The 19,410-nt window shown below is 39.6% G+C and overlaps 1 protein-coding gene across 1 annotated transcript in view; it reads right to left on the bottom strand.

The window, feature by feature from the left end:
- znf281a (zinc finger protein 281a) overlaps positions 1-19,410 on the bottom strand; it is a 120,111-nt gene that overhangs the window by 98,222 nt on the left and 2,479 nt on the right. The window contains exon 2 of the mRNA XM_056401142.1: positions 17,142-17,263. The gene's annotated coding sequence lies outside the window, so the exon portion shown is untranslated. The remainder of the gene's footprint in view (positions 1-17,141; positions 17,264-19,410) is intronic.

Here is a 19,410-nt window from a genome sequence, read left to right as displayed (position 1 = left end):
CATACCAGCACATAGATCTACCCAACACATGCCAAAAGGCGACCTAACTAATTCAGTGCATTGGAAAAGGGAGCTCACAGTAATAAGCATGATGCGTATATAGTAAATAATATTCAGCTTCCACTCTGTTCCAACCTACAAGGTCAGATTCGGTCTAATATCATCTGTTTCTCCAGGAAGGATGAATAAATGAATTCTTATTTGGAAACAGCCCCAGTCGAGGCCCCAGATGTGGAAAACAGACAAGGACATCAGTTAGAGTCAAGCTGAATACAGGAGACAAAAAACATCCCAGATCACGTCATGTAACCATGTGTTCTTTCTCTAAATTTTAGGACATGACATACTGTGTGCCTGTTCTTAAAATATCGTACTCATAACCTGTTCAAAATAATCATTTTAGGCATCTTCTCCTTAATATAAAGAGGTCTCAGAAGAGATGAGAGGGACTTAGGACTAACATGATATTTTCTTCATCTAATCCTGATAAAAAGCTAAATTGAATAAGTGTGTAGCTCTAATTTTATACAAGAGGTACAGAGGTTTCAATCTTACACTTGTTGTCTGTGTCTCAGAAAATATACAACCAAATGGCAAAAATATGCAGCTTGTGTCTTCAATAAGCTGCGGAGAACTCCAACTATCAATGATTATCATTATTGTAACTTCATCCAAACTAGAGAAGAGAAGAGGAGAGTTTCTCCAATCCTACAGGGAAGTATGGCAGCAAGCTAGAAATGTTAATGAATAATAAATAACAAATTTGACATGAACAGTTTCATAAAAGCTTGGTGAGCTTGGTCCTTCGAGCCATACTTTTAAGTTATGAGTCTCAAATTCATGATTAGAAATTCTGAAGATAATAACTAGCAGTTGTGGTGTGAGATTACTAAACACCCGGTGACCAAAGGAGCTCCCCTGCAGCAGAAGTGGGTGTATTATAATAATAATAATTCAATTTTTAATTAAAGTAGATTTTACTGATTTGCAGCAGGATTTTACGGTGCTCAACTCCTTCATGCTCGACTCTGGATGTTAGGTAATGCAGAGAAGTTGATCTTTCAGTTGTGTAGGAAACAGTGAGCACTCTGGGGGACGAGGGGAGGGAGTCTTTTAATTATCACGGCTGAGTGCGCAGCACAAACAACAGCACTACACAGTCGCCATGAAGGATGCAACACACTCCATCTTACACTGAACATCTCTGCTGCCTCTATGGCCATACATTTCTTGCCACGCAGGGTTTACAGAAAGAGCTTCACAGACATGGAACAAATAAATTCTGTTTGTATAATTTTAAAAACAAAACAAGAAAAAAAAGGAAAAAAGAAAGCGCCAGACTTCACTTCACACGCTTGCTTTTTCTGTTCCCATTTGCCAAGCCTTGTTTGTGTGACTGTGTTTTCATGTCTGGTCTCACACTTGTTTGCACTGCATAGAATCCATTATTCATAGTGCTTGAAGAGCTGAAACAATTAGCTGATTAAGCAAATAGCTGATTAACAGAACATTTATTTGCAACTATCTTGATAAGTAAGGCCTGGCTCAGGCAACAGGAGTTTTAAAACCTTGACAGATTCTGAAATCGGCTTGCATGCACACACTGCAAGATGTGAAAATAATGGCACATCACACCCGACAGGATATTATTTAGATTAAGATGCCAGAGGGAACAACCAGGGAGTGTTGCACCACCTCATGTGATCCCATGGGGAAGCTGATGCAAACAAAATGGAGACTGTGGTGCAGTCAACACAGGTTGTGTATTCTTCAGCAAGAAGTGGAAGAAGAAGAACTTTTTATTTTCAATAACTCTACTAACAGTAGAATGCTAGCTAACGTTAGCTTCAAGCCCGAGACTGTTTACCGTTGCTTGGCAACACCGTCAACTGCTCCAGGACTGACATAAACACAGTCTTAATAACACAGATTTTAAATCCTAAGGGGGGGGGGCAGCTCCTGACAAGCCTACGAGCAGTTCGGGAGGTCTAAGACTGGTTCTGTAAAGTGATCACATCACTGTGTCTTACACTTGTTGTCTGTGTCTCAGAAAATATACAACCAAATGGCAAAAATATGCAGCTTGAGTCTTCAATAAGCTGCGGAGAACTCCAACTATCAATGATTATCATTATTGTAACTTCATTCAAACTAGAGAAGAGGAGAGTTGTGAGAGTAATGTTTCACCTGCCTCTCCTGCACTGATTTTATTCCTCATTGTTATTTTAATAGGTAGTTTAACATCACATGGAGAACACTGACACGTTTACAGTGATGTTGACCAGTGTGCTTTGTCCCTGTACAAAATTTACAAATGAAACAAGATAAAGCAGGAAGTACCTTGCACCTGTTAGCACAAACAGCCCAGGCTCTTTGTCGGCAGCCTGATTAGAAATCCGATGCACAGCGGCACCATTAGAGAGTTCAGGCACATTTAACTCTCATGGGTCTGCAAAAGCCTTGGGCACAGTGCCCCCTTTTACATCCATACTCTCTCTCTCTCTCTCCTGCTCTCTTTATCTTTCAAATAGATTATTATTTTTTTTAATTATCTTTTACAGTGACAAGTGTTTGCTTCACAATTAATGTGACACCACAGGCGGGTAATTCTGGTAATTTAGGCGTTCTGGCCCAGGGAGCCCTGCAGTATGGTAATTAAGCCGTGGCTTTAACACCAGCCGCTGCCACATCCACAGCAATGACGAAGGGAATGGAGTGACACGACATCCCAAGAAACTTTACCTAAACCTGTGGTGGCATCTTCGTACATGATGTGAAAAGGTTCCCCAGTGGAGCCATGAGCCAGAATCATTAAACAGGTGTTAGACTGAAAACGTGTCAGGTTGCTGCTGTGAATGTCTTGGTGAGGTGTATAAAGCACATATTCACATAAAGTTCACCCCATGTCTATATTTGAGTGGCTCACTTTATGTTTAAAAAAGGGCGAACAAAGCCCAAATCCATATTGAAATACACACTCCCAGCATCCCTGAGTAACTTTCATGTTTCGCTTTGCTACACTCATAACACTTGGGATGATGGTCAATATTAGAACAGTAGTTATATAACCCTCTCTGATGCTCCTGTTCGCCTCAGCTACTACTCCGTATAAAGAGATGAATTTACTCATGCATACACCTTGAGAGCAGCTACAGTCACTTCCTGTCTGTAAAGAGACAAAAGAACACGAAGACACTGAGAGATGAGGAAGAGAGGATGAGGAGGAGGAGGAGGAGGAACCAGGGGTCTAAGTTTCAATTTTCCACCTCTCTTCTCTCCTCTTTTGATCAGCTCTTCTCCCCTCACTACTTGGTCACGCTTCAGTTAAGGCATCAGGCTCACGTCTCCAGAACAGATGTGATTTATCAGGGCACTTCTCTCCAGCAGCCACCCACCTCTGTCCTCTCCCAGCAACACCTCTTGCCTGAAGCGCACTCTGGGGTTTGATGTTCACAACCTCCGGAATGAATCTAAGACTACAGCCATACAAGAACAAAAGCATCTACACTGCACAGACAATGGCATGCACATGGACAGTTACAAATACAAAAGACTTGTCAGTAATGTGTTGAACCAGAAAAGTTGATTTGAAGCGTCTATAATTTATATTTGTGGATCAACATCATATCAGTAGTGATGAACCTGCTAATAATCACTGCCTGAATCTGCATCATCCCACAGCCTTATGGAGCTTTATAGTGAAGTTCAGCTCTTTGTTTGGCTGTCAGGCCCATTAACTGGACTGAGATAACTAGAGAGAGTTGAAACAAGCGTATAAAAGCTTCATGTAACAAACTTTGACCTTAGTTCAACAAGGACCTCACTTCAATTTAAGAATGTCTAAGTTTAACTTTGATTCATATCATATGAATATTCTTATCTGATCAACTTAATAGTTCTCAATAATGACCTTTAGTATAAATAAGTAATTTCTCTGCCTTCTCAACCAAAGATGTGTTTTAGTTGTAGTTATTTTAGCCTTCAATTACTGGCAAATGTTGAAAGGTAAACCTAATATGGTTCAATAGGGAGTTCTAAGATTTAAATTAAATTAGTGCTTTAAATACTGGATTTGAATTCTGCTGAACTGCTGTGTTGGTCAAAGTTTAAAATGGAGAATTTAAATAGAAAATTTTTGTTAATTATGTGTCCTCACATTTTTGTCTATTCAGAATAAAGTAGGCGAATGACTGGAGACAATGTACATCTGAAGGAGTGTTTGGTTCCTCACCTGTCCAAATCAACTGTATGACAGTTTGATTACATCAATAACAAATAACAATTCAAACACTGAAAGGCCTGTTACTTTCTTTGGATATTGCTGAACGCTTACAGCGATTCAATATGATGAATGCTGAAGAGCTAACACAGATCACCTGAAGATCTAATGGGAAAACATCATTGATTTTGGCATCTGGGTTCTCATCCCTTCAGCACACCAATGGTCAAGTCTCTCAAAAATGCATTCTGTTTATTTTGCAAAGAGAAAGTGAGGAACGCTGAGACAAACAGAGACAGGAAGATTGTATACTGTCAAAACATCTACCATACCAAATAAACGCAGAGTAACTAAATGAGAAACATTGAATATAAAAGCTGGATGAGGCTACAGAGAGCGATGTAAGTCATTTGATTCTGCTTTGGAAGAAAGAACTAAGGGCCCACTGACGCTGTGAGCTAATCACCCTTGTGCCACAGCTTTCATTAGTTTCTCTGGGAATCAATGAGCAAAAGCTCCAACAAAATGAAACCTTCATCATTGTCGACTGCAGAGAATGTCTCTCTAGTGACTGTGACAAAGCCACAAGGTGAAAGAAGAGAGATCAAAGACTGAAATGCTGTTGTGTCACTAGTTACATACAATGAGAAGAAAGAATGTATATAAATATATAGATATGAAGATAAAAAGAAAAAATACATCTTAAAAACAAATTATTGTTATTTCACATGGTGCCCTGTGAAGTTTTCTGATAAACAAAAGTTGCATTTATGTTCAATGTGTAATGCATTTGCAAAGCGATTCTTTTTAATGATTAAAGCTACAGTATGTAATATTTTTCTAATATTTTATAGTTATAGTAATATTTATATTACAGTAAAATTCTTAGTTAAAATATGCTCCAAAACATTCCTGTGGAGCGGTGCTATAATCCAAGGCTTCTGTGACTCCGATTCACTGAACAGCCTGGCAGCAGTGCAGAGATATTTTCTTCTAAATTTTTGAGTGAGTATCATCCTTCTAACCAATCAGAGAAGGCAAAAGGAGGGTGGGAGCTCACAGTTGCCAATCAATATATGAACGTTATTCTACGTTAGTCTACTGCTCCTCTCCCACCAAGTTAAATGGTTGAATGGACCAACTCATGAATCATTGTTCTAGTGATTCTGTTGGTGTAAAACGCCACAGGAACTGAACTCCTCACTTTTTATGTAAGAAAGTTAAAAACTATAGGTACTGCAACTATTATGCTTTTTTCAGTTTAAAAAGACATTTAAGAACATATTTACAGAACCAGCGTCTGAGCATTGAGCCTCTGTATATCAGAGTGTACAGAATCACCTGACTGAGATGCTCTATCGAGTTTGACTCTACCAGGCCGTTTCCTTGGCAGCCGTTTACTGATGGTGCTCCGCTGACTGGAGCATGTCATAGCTCTGTTTCCCCTTTTTTTTTTTAACAAGCCAGTACAGTGTTGGTTATAGACACTGACTGATTTAAGATGTCAACTGAATTACAGGTACTAACAGTGCAACCCTGACTGCAACAGTAAACACATTTTGTAAAAAACATAATCATTGGCTGGATTATGTTCAGAGGCAACGTATTTTTTGAAGTGTTATATTTATTAACAGCAGCAGAGAACCTGGTTGGAGTGGATGATGGGCATACAAAACACAGCAGAGAGCAGGGTTCACATCCACCATCCTGTCTGTGGTTAGGTTCAGGCAAACAAAGGCTGAGATTAGGGAAAGATTGTGGTTTTGGTTAAATGTAAATAAACAGGTTTTGTCTGGAGTCACTGTGAATTTCTTCTGTATTAAACCAGACCACAATCTTTCCCTGACCTGAAGTGCTATGAGAGTCTAAACATAACAACTATAAAAAAGTGTAATATTGTTAGACACTACAAGTTGATGTTGTACTGCAAGATGGGATATTTTGGTGGAAAACAAATGTCTGGGAACATTTTGCTGATATGTTCAGTATCAACATATTTGCCATTTACCAAATACGTAACTGAACAACATATCCTTATAACATTGATAGGAAACCAGGTTAGGTGTACAGAGACAGGACTGAACAGTGTCAGTTCACACGACCTGGAGCACGGAATTTTCAATCAGTCCATTCAGTTTTATATCAAAGGTGCCCTTAAGTTTTCTTGTAAACAAACAAAAGTTACATTTAAATTCATTGCTACTCATCAAAAATGGTTTGTGCGTCCTTGAGATCTAACAAACACGCTGAATGCATTTCCTTCCTCATAAAACATTTGTGTGTGTGTCACGTCGCCCGTATACATGCATTAGTACTGGTAAACAACTCCATAGGGATCCTTTAAGTAAAGAATCTCAGTCGTCCTTCTGAAAATGTGTTGCTGTTAAATATCAGAATTCAAAACAGTGCCAAATCGCTTAAAAGTGTGAATTTATTCTTTGAAACTTTTGGCTTGTCTTGTAATCTGTCAGGCGGCGATCAGTTCAGATGTGACACAGAACAGCTACAACTGAAAAAAATGTCCCAAGCCTGCAAATGTCTGGTGGTATCAAATTACCGTGAAAGGAAAATGAATTGGTGTTCACAGAAACATAAAGTTAGATTATAGTCAAGACTGGAGTCGTTCTCAGATCTCATTATTCCAACCTAGACCTGTGTGAGACAAAACTGCCACAGATCCTGGCCCCTCTGCAAACAACTAATCAGTGTTTATACATGAAAACCATATAGACATATTCCCCCTGAGGACGCCTGCATTACCTGTGAGAGTATGATATGCATGTTCCTATTTGCAGGAGAGGGAAGTCATTACTGTCTTGTGTTCTCACACAAGCCTCTTGTGTAAGAAGTTGAACCCAGAGGTGCTATTTTATTCAACTGAGTCATGAGGATGAAAACAGTATTGTGATGGTGTTAGCCAGGAGCGACTTCTCACGCGTAACATATGCACACGCAGACAAATTCATCACTTGAACACACATGCTTCACCATAGTATGTCAGCTGAGCAACATTCAAATAAATAACTACATGCCCCCCGTGTTATAACTCTACATTAAAAATGACTATCACTTATACATCCACACACAAATGGAGAACAAAGCGTGGGTTCTGGTCTGTGCTGACGAAGCCCGAGTGGAACAGTGCGTCTGAACTCTTCCCCACTCTAACGTGGGAGTGGGCGAGGAGCAGGGGTGATGCAAGCTGAGGCAGATACAAATTCTCATTTCCCTGCTTCAAAAAGCCGCCAGCTCTGTAGTGTTTTATGTCCTGGCAGCCGAGGCTTTCCCTCTGCTCTGCTGGTGAATACAACCTGACCCAGAATCCACTGCGGGGGAGCTGCGAGCGCAGACTGCGGGGATCGCCTTCTGTTCAGTCTCTGCTTTCATGTGGAAGTGAGAGTGATGTGGGCATTTGTCTGTGGCGGGAGCTGAGTGGGTGTAGGGTTTCAATGTGATATTCGCTACGAGTGTAATTAAAGCAGCAGGATGATTAGGCTGACAAAAGTCGTTCCTTCCCATTTTACTTCTCTCTGCCTGTGTCACTTCGTTCTGTTCTCTCTGTTGGCATTCATTCCTTTCTTCCTCGCAGCTATTTGGGCTCTCCGTCATTCACCCTCCTCTCCTCACTTGTCATCACTAAGAGAGCTATATCCTGCTGAACCACTGTTCACTATTAAGAACTGACTGGACCTGCCACCAATCAACACTAATTGAGGAACACAGCTATAATTAACAACGAGCTTTAATTGCCACGTCTCAATAGCCCTGCTTATCAAGTCAGGGTACTTTCCACAGCATGTGATGTTCTTCAGCTGATTAACGCTACATTTGCTACGAGACCTCGGTGGTCCCCCACCACACACACACATCCGTTCATTGATTTGGGTAAATCTCTTGTTGTAGTAACATAATTTGTGGTCACAGTTATGAGCTGCACAGTCATGCTCACAGTGATCACAACAGAGACACGTGGGACATATAGGGTCAGTAATGAACACTTTTACATTATATCTGCAGGGAAATGCACAATAATGGCCTCTCTAAGATGAGACAGATTTGACTTGTGTAGAGAGGAAAGTGCAAAAATCTTAAGAGTATGCATGAATAAGAATAGTTACTCACATACACCCATACACGCCTTTTTTTTGCGCCGTTAAAAATGCTGTACGTGACATCACAAATTGTTGCAATACGTTGTTTAATAAGCGCCGTATACCAGGTGGCATTCTGCCACTGTCAGGCACATAAACACTACAGCTGAAAGGATTCTGGAAGTCAGGAGATATAGTATGAAAACAACAACATCTTCGTAGGGAGAAGGATGTGGTGAATGCAGCATGTGACTTTCCTCCAGAAGACTGGAGTTTGTTAGTTTATTATTATTTATTATTATTGTTATTATTATCAATATTATTGTCATTATTATTTTTATATTCACTTTTCAGTCGCTTTTGGTTACGTTTAGGCTTAAAACAGACTCTTTCACAATGTTACCTACATGTTAACACATCTTTCTGCAAGAACTTGCCCCATGTGACTCATTGAAGTTGTGCAGGAAAACCCAAACATTATTGGCTACAGACGCCTGGGTGCAAATAGCATCCGCCATATCAAAAGTAAACTGTATACCATGTCTGTGTTAAATTAAGTAAGAGAGGAACTGTGCCTCATCTAAAAACTATCTGCATAAAAATGTGTACATGCTCCAATTTGAAATATTTTGGCTGACTTTAGCTCTGTTCAGCCTTTTAGTAGGTTTCAATTCATTTTGCCTCCAGGGATTTTAAGTCTAATGCTTCTCCCACCAAGCAGGGAATCACTCACTGTTGAAAATTCATATTCATCCATGTGTGCAACCTGTATAGAGAAGCTTGCAAACAGCAAATCAATCCACAAATGATTTTTGAAAAATACATAATGGATTGATTTTAGAATTACAAAATAAAACAACAAATGAATCAATTCAAATGTGAATAATTAAAACATAAGCAATTCAAATTATGAATCTGTTTGACAATATGGTTAAAAGAGGAACAAACTCTTAAACAGCACTATTACACAAGAGATTAACTGGTTCATGGATTTTAAATAGGCAGATCTGCATGTATACTGGACATAGGGCTTGCATGGCTCAACTGATGTTGGAAAAACTGCTTGGCTAACTAATAAACCTTGACAGTTTAGCTTAACTAATCTATTATTATTGACCCTCTGGGCCCTCGTAATGGCCAAACATTGCTAATCAGCACTGTGATGTTAGGAGCAATCTCACCGACTGTCACCTGACATGTCACGGCACCAGTGGGCCGTGCTTCTTTTAAACTTTTGAAGATCAAGCAGGTCTTAATGCTTTTTTTTTTTTTTTGGTTGTGTAGGTGTGGTTAATGAGCGTGTAAATTCTGTGTTTGCTCATTTGTGAAAGTAGAAGCAGAAACATTATGCAGGGTAACAAGAGCACTAAGTGAGGAAAAAGCAGGGTATTAAAATGCTGTGGCAGCACACACCACTGTCTCCAAATGTTGCTTCTCAGTGCCACATGAACACGTTTGAAAAGATGCAGGCTGAAGAAAGGGCTTCTGCTCTGTAGATTGTGAGGATGTTTGTCACATCCCAGGGCTAATTAGGAAAGTTTTGCCATAACAAAGTTTGGATAAAAGATAAAAGATAAAATTTTGTCTTTCATGGTGCATGGTTGGCATTACTGATGATTTTCAACTTTTTAACCACATCCTGGGATTATTCGGCTGTATAAAAATGTTAAATATAAACAGTGACATTTGGGCCTCAATACATTATTAATAACATACCATAAAATCCCAGTACAGCTGATTTATGATTCTTGGCTTGGGGAGATAATTGAACAACCACAGCCTCTAAATGAATTGTATGTATTTTACATCTGTTAGGATGAAAGATTTGTGGTGGTGCTGCTGCTGCTGCAGGAGAACAACAGGTCTTGTTAAAGCCTGCACAGAGGCAGCCAGCAATAAGCACACAGAAAAGAATGAGGTGCTTCATACCAAGCACTCAATAATAACCACAGATGGATATATAGGTGCATAAGAACATGCAAAATATTATCTTCTTTTCTCACCTTGTAGAACAGTTTGTATGTGCTTTTGTGTGTCTGGTGCAGAGTGACTCATTGGCCCTGGGTGGCCGTCAGGCCTCTTTTCTTGCTGCTGACTGAATGTTCCTTGTTCTGTAAACATAGACAAATGTGCCCTACAGGAGTGCCTGCCGCCCTGCAGCTCCCACATGCCTCAAACTAATGAATTTTTAAAGACAGCATCAATCAAATTGCAGGCCGATCAATAGACCACAGAGTGGATTTCATCAGCGCTGCGGAGAGAGGTTTTGGTACACATCGCTTCCACCCCAGCGTCTGGTCGAACAGCCTTTTCACTACAACCGAGCTCCATGGTTTGTTTGGGTTGAGACCAGGGCAGTGAACCAAGAGCAAGGCAAAATAATGAAGCCTGCTTTCCTGTAATAGAATCTGATGATAGAGATCAGGGAGTGTTTATGATGGCAGCATGTCCGCTACACGGGACTCACTGACCCTGCATGGTTGATTAGGATGTCTGACAGCCTGCTAGTCAGAGTGCCACCCCAGCAGTCATGGACAGTCATCGATTTGAATCATTTTACAAAACACTGAAGTACTGTGGACATGAATCCTCATCAGAAACACACACATTAGGCTCTATGTGGCCTTTGATGGAGAGGGGGAAGTTGCCATGTGACAAAGGCTCCAGGCCAGTTTGGGTACACGGTGCCAACAGAGCCACCAGGACACACACAGACACATTTTCATCAGTTTCTTTTCTCACTTGACAGATGGCAGAGTTTAGTTTTAGCTACACGAACATTTACAGAGAGGGAGAGAAAACGAAATTAGATTCACTTTCAGGTAAATCTCAAGGGGCAGAGCCACAGAAACTATTTTCTTGGCATATTTAGATGGAAAAGAAGGAATTCTGGTCAAAGAAAATAAGAAATGTCAACTTATTTTATTAATTTATGACATATGACATCCTAAAATGTCAGCAGGCTCTCTTAACTACCTTACCTGCATAAATATTGAACGTGGGATAATATTATTAAGTTGAACATGAAATGTCACGCTGGGCTAACTTGCTAACTTGATATTTTGATAGATTAATACAACTGCTTTTGCATTTTCCACATAGTTTTAACTCTTTTTAGCCCCTGACCTTGGGAAAATATTATTACGCTCCTCTCTCCCCTCTAGAAATATCTGTATTACTAAAACTCCAGCCTCAGGTTAACTCTCCTTGATGTGTTAATTCAGTCTAACTCACACATCTGTGTGACGGGCCATCTACTCCAGCCTTCTGTACGAACAGTTTTTCAGCAGCAGTGGATCTATCCATTTACCTGCCACAGAGATAAAAGTGTCGGCTCTCTCACATCTTCTCACTCTCCCTTTGGGTTTTGGGAAGCAAGAAATTGGTTAAAGATTTGGGGCAGAATCTATGGAGGAAGAAATTTCTCAGCTCTTCAGTGCAGTGATACGAAATCGAGAGAGGAATAATCCCTTAAATCAAATTTGATTCATTAAATTAAACTGGAAATGTTGTGAGGAATACAAAATAGAGGCAATATCATCAGGAATGATAAGTGGATGGAAAAATACAGTTAGAATGCAAAGAGAAATGCCTCCTGTAAACAGGAGGAAAGTATAAAGATGGAAGTGGAGAGGATTCGTTTGTTGTCTGTAACGGAGGGCAAAAACAAACTTCTACAGGAGTTGAAACAAAATGTACCAAGGAACTGAAAAAAGAATTTGCTAATTGGTGAAACAGCAGAAGGTTTTCGGATCTGTTTGTTAACATAAAAAAAATCACTTTTGCCTGGAAGCAAGCATGTGAAGTCAGAAAGAACAAAGCACAGTGGTGGAGCACATGGACTACTCAAAACAGCCAGAGGCTCTGAATGACGCTGAACAAAAGTTCATTTTCAGGTTGACTTCACTTTATAATTTCTCTGTCTTTATTAAAAAAAATATGTAGGATACTCCATAGCCATGGTCACTCGGTCTAGACTCCAATCTCAAAACCCAATCTTGACAGTCTCGCCCCAGGCTCACAGAAACAGCGTATCCCATGATAAGGTTGGAGGGAAGCTTGAGCAAGAGTCCCAGAGTCTGTGATCAAGTGCTAATTCAAAGAAACCTACCCTGACAAAGAAGTGATGTGGTACGCTCGCTGAATAAATGAGGTGAATTTTCAGCTGCTTACGAGTCGAGACACTGCAGGCTCGAAGAAACTGTGCATACAGCCTGTGTGTGTGTGTGTGTGTGTGTGTGTGTCTGTGTGTGTGTGTGTGTGTGTGTGTGTGTGTGTGTGTGTGTGTCTGTGTGTGGCGTTGGGGGGTGGGGGTGGGGGGGTGGGGGCGTCAATCATAAAGGGACAACTTCATTATCGTTTAACAGCATGAGAAATTATTACTTTGATTCAATTCACTTTTCAAGTAAAAACAGAAGTACTGTGTGCTAGATTTGAACAGAACAACCGTATGACTGGACCTGCAAACAGGACATTTACAAGGAAATGAGATTGGAATGACTGTTTCATGCATAATGATGACCTAGATTTGTTTTTCTTTTCATTAATGTATTTATTTTGCTACCAAAGAGGAAAATAGGAAGCACTGTAACTGCACAGATGCTATTCCTAAAATGGCCTTAAGATGGCTATCATCTACATTCTTATGATGACAAGGTATCAAATGACATGTGTGAAGGGGGTCAGACTCTGAAGTTCCTCTTGGCTTTCCAGAGCTTTATAGTGAGTTTCAGCTCGTTGTTTAACTTTCCAGCTACAACTTTTGTGTTTTGGTTCACTCTCATAGTGTCTAAAAATCCCACTGCACACACCCTGCTCAGCACAGTTAGTGACAAGTTGACAAATGCTTGACTATGTTCAGCAGCTAAAAACTCCACAATGAACTCCAAATGAATGCTGCTAAACAGGCCCCTGTTCCTACGCATGTTCAACATGAAAATGTTATGGTGCTTTATCAGCTTGTTCAGCTATTCAGGTGATATGTATTTAAGAATATTTTTGAGTCTGTATGCTAATTAAAGAGCAACAGAAGACGTACTGTAATCACACAGGCCCTTAAATACTTCTTGAAATGTGTAATGATCTTTACAGCCTCATGGGGTTTCAAACACAAGTGCAGTTAAAATATAAATCAACTAAACTTATGAAAAGTAAATGAGGCCCAAGAGTTTTATGTAATAATACTAATATGGTCTTTTTCACTTTCTGTATCAGTATTAAGTGGTAGAATCTTTCTGGTAGCACTTCACAAGCCTTATATATGGTTTATGACAAATAAAGCAGAATTAAGTGTTTAACAATGTATTTGTCAACAACTATAACTCTTATATAACACCCATAAGTGGATGCTGGTATATAACACAGCAGACATGATATAAAATATGTTTTCATAGGAGAAGTTGTAACTGTTGACAAATACTGTACATCACAAAAAACAATGTACTTCTATCTGTTCACGATTACTTACAAGTGTGTTAAAATAATATCTTGACATATTGAGTATCTTTATACAGTTAATAGCTAATTAGGTGATTTTAGTGAGGTGATACACACTTGGTGCAAACCGGTAGTTCTAAATGTTAGATCGGACATTAAGTTTAGTTTTACTGCATTTATTATTTCACAAATTAGAATGACAATGAACAAAATTCAAAGTGTGTGTGTATAAAAACATCACACACATGTACTTTCACTTTTCAATACTTGTATATTCTTGATTCCAAAACTTTATGATCAGATATCAAAGTGGAACACACTGTAGTCATATATATATATATATATATATATATATATATATATATATAAAAAAGATGACGAACCTATTAGACTGTATTGTGCACATATTCAAGATCTTTTACAGATTAACTGAGAGCAATTGTATCTCTAAATGTACCATACACATACCATAATACACAAATGCTTGCCCACATGCTCGCATGCTGTACTGGCCTACACCATCCTGTAATCTGCAGCAAAAGCTACAAAAGGAAAACGTTTGCTGTTTTTCTCTGTTTGCCTGCCAAGAAAGGGATTTCAGCAAGAGACTAGGACGAGCAAAATAAAGAAGCAGAGCTGTTTGGCTAGAGGCCTGCTGGATTCTTTGATTCTCAAGGACATTTCTATGTCCTATCCTCAACCAAGTCCCCCACCCTTTATCTGTGCCCAACCCACCCAGCCCCATTGTATCGTTCTCAGTCGCAGAGAGCTTCCCGCAATTCCAGCTCAGCTGCTTATAAAATAGGAAGCCATGTAAGCCTTTGGAGCTGCAGGGATTGTAGATCCCTGGGGTAAAGCTAGGAACACTCACAAAAACTCTTTAGTTTTGCTTTTTTTTTCACTTTTTTCTGAGACCCATTCTGAAAGTCAAGAGATTTTGAAGTCGCTCTTCACAGAAAATTGGCTCTTTGAAAAGTTGAAAGGCCAGAGAACCTTAGGAGCAGTGCAGGTCTTAAAAAACAGGGTCATTAAAAGCAAACGATATCATAAGTGGCACTTAAAAGTGGAAATATTCTGTATGCGTAGAGGGTGTCATAAAAGATATTCAATGGCTGATCTATTCAGAAACATCCAAGTATTAAATATGCCAGTGACTCAGTCCTACACAGTCAGTTTACGTCATGAGCTCAAATAGTCTTTAAGATACTATCACACAAAACAATTCTGCTTGCAGTATTGTTGCCACATGCAGGAAAGCTCACAATGGACAAACCACTGAATCTATTCATGTTCTCTACATAAGAGGCCTTTTCAACCATGGCCATCAGATATACTGTGTGCGTAGTATCAGAGACTTTCTACTGTATCTTTTGTACCCAGATAAAGCTTTATAATGCATTGTTCTGTCAGGGGATATCTGTATCTGCAGAATATAACAGATGTCCTCTTCCTCTTCTTTCCTCACTAAACACCTTTCTTGCCACTGTTCCTCTCATATTTAGTCAACTGGTGCCAGAGTAGTCTTGGGTTCACCCAGACAAAATGTGCTGAGTAAGCCACAACTGCTGCCTCTCATTCATTTTCTATCATATTCATCATCCTGTGAACCCCAAAAGATCACAAGTCTCCTGGTGGCCAATCAGTTACTATTTTTGACATACAATAGTGTTATTTTGTTACTGTGACCAACAGCAGCCAAAATGTCAGTAATGTCAGTGTAGGTACACACAGGGATAAGAATAAATACACCTGGAGCCACTGTAATTTGAGGGCACTATATTAAAGTTTGTGATCAGAACATGTACATTTTTTTTTTTTAAATTATACCAAATTTACAGATTTGGGTTATCTAACAGGGTCCCAACAGGCTTGAGCCAGCCAACTGTTTAATGTAGCTTATTATACTGCAAAAAAGTATTATTGTCAAGAAATAGCACTTCTCTGGAAGGCACTGTGCTAATATGAATTCAAGTCATAGAGACAGAAAGTAGAAACCAACCAACCACATCCTCCAGCCCCTCTGGGGGGATTCGGAGGAGATCCCAGGCCAGAAGGAATCCTTCAGGATTCATCTGGGTCTGTCCCTGGGTCAGATGACAACATGACAATGTGAAAGCAGTCACTCATAGTGATGAACCTACAGAGAGTTATCACCTGAATCAGCTCCCCTCAGGTTTACAGAGCTTTACAGTGAGTTTCAGCTCATTGTTCAGCTGTCTGGCCAGAACTTTACTGTTCTGGCCCACTCTCACCGCTCACATGGTGTCGTTTTCCGATGCAGCAGGCACCTGTTTTCAGAGTAAAAGCTCTATAAAAAATAACAAAAAACAACTACAATTTGCAACCTGCTCAGGAGCAAACAGAAGACAGACAAACCTGGTTAACATAGTGGAGCATTTAGCAGCTAAAGAGCCAGATACTTATCTCTGGAGTAAGTAGTGACCAAAAACAGAGTTAAAAAGACAGTGAATATTGGACTAATTATTATCACTCATCAGGTGAACACAAACACTACTCCAAATGAATGCTAACATTGCTACGTCACTGCTGGACATGCAATACATAAGCAGCTTACCATATCAACTTTAACGGTGATGACATGTCAATATTGTGTTCACAACTTGTTTCTGCTGCCCCCAGGTGCCCCAAAAATCTGTTACTGCAGGATTAAGTAGTCCAGTTCAGTTCACTGCAAACAAGCAAGTTCCGGATGTACAAGCTCCTCATTCTGTCCCTAAAGGCGACCCCACTTTGCAAAGAAAACATAATCTGGCAACTTGTATCCATGATCTCATTTTGTCAGACACTATGCAGAATGTGTGACATTAGTAAGAATTGGCCCAGAGCCCTCAATTGAAATCGATAAAGCAGCTCAAGCCACTAAACTGAAAATCACAATGTCACGGCACTCTTAGTGTCAGAAAATGAACCAGCTAGAAAATAACTCTGTCCTCTTTGTGTTGGCAATGTAGGTGGAAGCTCTTCTTCTGGCCAACTTCAGCACCACACACCACACACCACACACCACTCACCTCATACTACACTTGAGTCATAGGTTATTAGATTATTAAGAAATCAATTAATAACCACACAACCATCTGTGGCAGTTTCACTGGTGCGGATGTCTCTAACAATGTGTGTTCATTCATGCTCAAAGCAGCTGAACAAAATCGATGTGTGACAACCTTCCTGGTGTAAAACAGCACATGTGAAACACACAGAGGACAGTGGACAATTGGTCTGCACAATGCACAAATTAGTGTCATGTTACAAGCCACTAACAAACATCTCTCAGAGGTCAGACTCAGAACTAAACATATGGGTAAAAGAAAAATATCTTAACTACTTTCTTTCTTTCATTTTTTTTTAAATTGGGGTTTGTACTTTGACCTTACCTTTTTTTGGACCACATCTTTCGAGTAAAGCCTCTTTTCCAATATGTCTGAGTTGTCTCTTTGCTTCTCCTGGAGTTCTGATACAGATGGTGTTGTCATGGTTTGCATCCAGCTTCACAGTGCTGATAAAACAGAGAAAACAAAACATCTTTTTTCTTTTAATCTGGGAAGCATTTCCACCCCCGCAAAACACAAAAGATGGGCACAGAGAATACAACAGGGGGTATATGGGCTTCAACAACAATTCTCCCTGCAGACTGGTCAGTAATATTTTCCAATATATTGTTGGATGACTTTGCAACTATTTCTCTTTCAAGCAAACATATTCTCATTTACCTCTCCTGGCTCTGCCTTAACTCATGAAGGAAAATATGAGGGACAGAATGAAGTCAATCAAGGTAAAACATAAAAAACAAGAGAGAGAGAGAAAAATGTGACTACATCGGTAGGTTTCTTTAATATATAGCTATTTATGAAGGCATCAAATTTAATCAGAATCCTAGTCATCAAAATAATGTGAAATAACACAGCAAGAAATTGCCAAAATTGATTGATTTTCCACTTAAATGACCACACCTGCCAGGGAGGCTGAGGGAAATATATTTGTCTAGCCTGCCACTCTGTCAACAGCAGGCATCAAGCACAAAGACTGTTGTCAAGCACTGACAGTGAAGAATGTTTCCCACTGTTTCTGATTAACAGACAGCAAGCAATAGATAAATCATCAGAGTGCTGCTCTAGATCCACAGCTTCTCTAAAGCCACCCTCAGCCATCTGTTAAAGAAAGGCTGCCTGCAGAGCTGCACAGGGCCACAGATGTCATGAAAGGCCACAGGGACTGTAAACGAACCCACTTCCTCCCTCCACATCGATCAGTCAAAGGCAGACAGTCTGAAGCACCAGTGATGAGCCTCCATTTCCATTTCTGTTAAGTGTCTAAAGGCAAAACCAGAAAGACATGGTCTTCATCTTTCTCCTTCATCATAAGCACAACCTTGCTGTGAGAAGAATGCCTCAGCTGTGATACTGAGAAATTAAACAAAGAAGAGTTGCAAGGAAACCATGCATCATTTACTACCTCCTGTCGACTGCAGGTCTCAGCAGCTGGCACACCAGTTTGTCCATCACAGATTCAGGAGGGAACAACAGGTGGGGATTTCTGTTACGATTCAAACCCTTCGCTCTGATTATAGATCGTAGACAAACCTGCCAGCACACTAATGGCAGAGTGATCACTGCTTCTGTAAACCTGCAGTATACTCATGATAACATCAAAGATTCAAGAGGACACTTAAGAAAACTCTACTTATTTCCTAGCCAGAGGGCGACACTGCTTCTTCCTCATTTGCAAATAAATGTCTCCAGGGACACTGTAACTTACACATTACTGCCACTCAGTGGCGACACTGAGTAGTTCACCTAAAATGTATACAACTACTTTCATTGTCAGTCAATCTGCAGGTTAATTTCTTGACTAATTGTTTGGCCTATAAATATAAGAAAATAGTAAAAAAATTGAATTGAATTGTAAAAAAAAAAAAAAAAACACTTACAATTTCCCTTAAACTTAGGTTGACATCTTCAAACTCTAATTGTCTGTTGATCCACTCACTGGTTAATCTGCTACTTGTTTAAGCTCTACAAAGTCTTTGTTGGAATTCTTGAATAGTCAAAGTAGTTACAAATTTCTGCTTTACATTTATTTATTAAATTTGCTGTGTTGATTAATATTTCTAATAATAAAAACTGTACTAATTATACTTTATTTATTTTATTTCATTTTATCATATTTCATTTTATCATATTACCAGATGGTCTCTTTCCTTGCTATAGCTTTGGTGCTCAGTGTGTACTGTGATGTTACCTTGAATTTCCCTGCTGTTTTAGCTGCTCATTCATGCTAATTATCAAGTTCTTACAGTTGCTGCTCTGAGTAATTGCTGCTGCCAGAAATGTAAAACGCATCACTTCCTATGTATCAGAGAATTTCTCCATGTAAGAACCTTTGTGAACCTAAAGCTTTCACAACCTAGGTATTGGCTGATTTAGGCAACTATTTTCTACACCTTCTACAACCTCAGTAATGAAAAACAAAACAGGCTTACAGTCTGAAGGAAAATAATGGAATACTAAGGCAGTTTAACCAGTTTACAAAGAATAAACTTTTATTTTTCCATTAACTAGGTGTACTCTAGATGACATCAAGGCATTCCTTTACAACTCCTGGACTCCTGACAGCAACCTCTGCACCACCCAGGACAGTAAATAG

The sequence above is a fragment of the Seriola aureovittata genome, chromosome 17, assembly GCF_021018895.1.
Source record: "Seriola aureovittata isolate HTS-2021-v1 ecotype China chromosome 17, ASM2101889v1, whole genome shotgun sequence".
In the NCBI taxonomy this organism is placed as follows: Eukaryota; Metazoa; Chordata; class Actinopteri; order Carangiformes; family Carangidae; genus Seriola; species Seriola aureovittata.
This window is presented reverse-complemented; position numbering and strand designations above follow the sequence as displayed.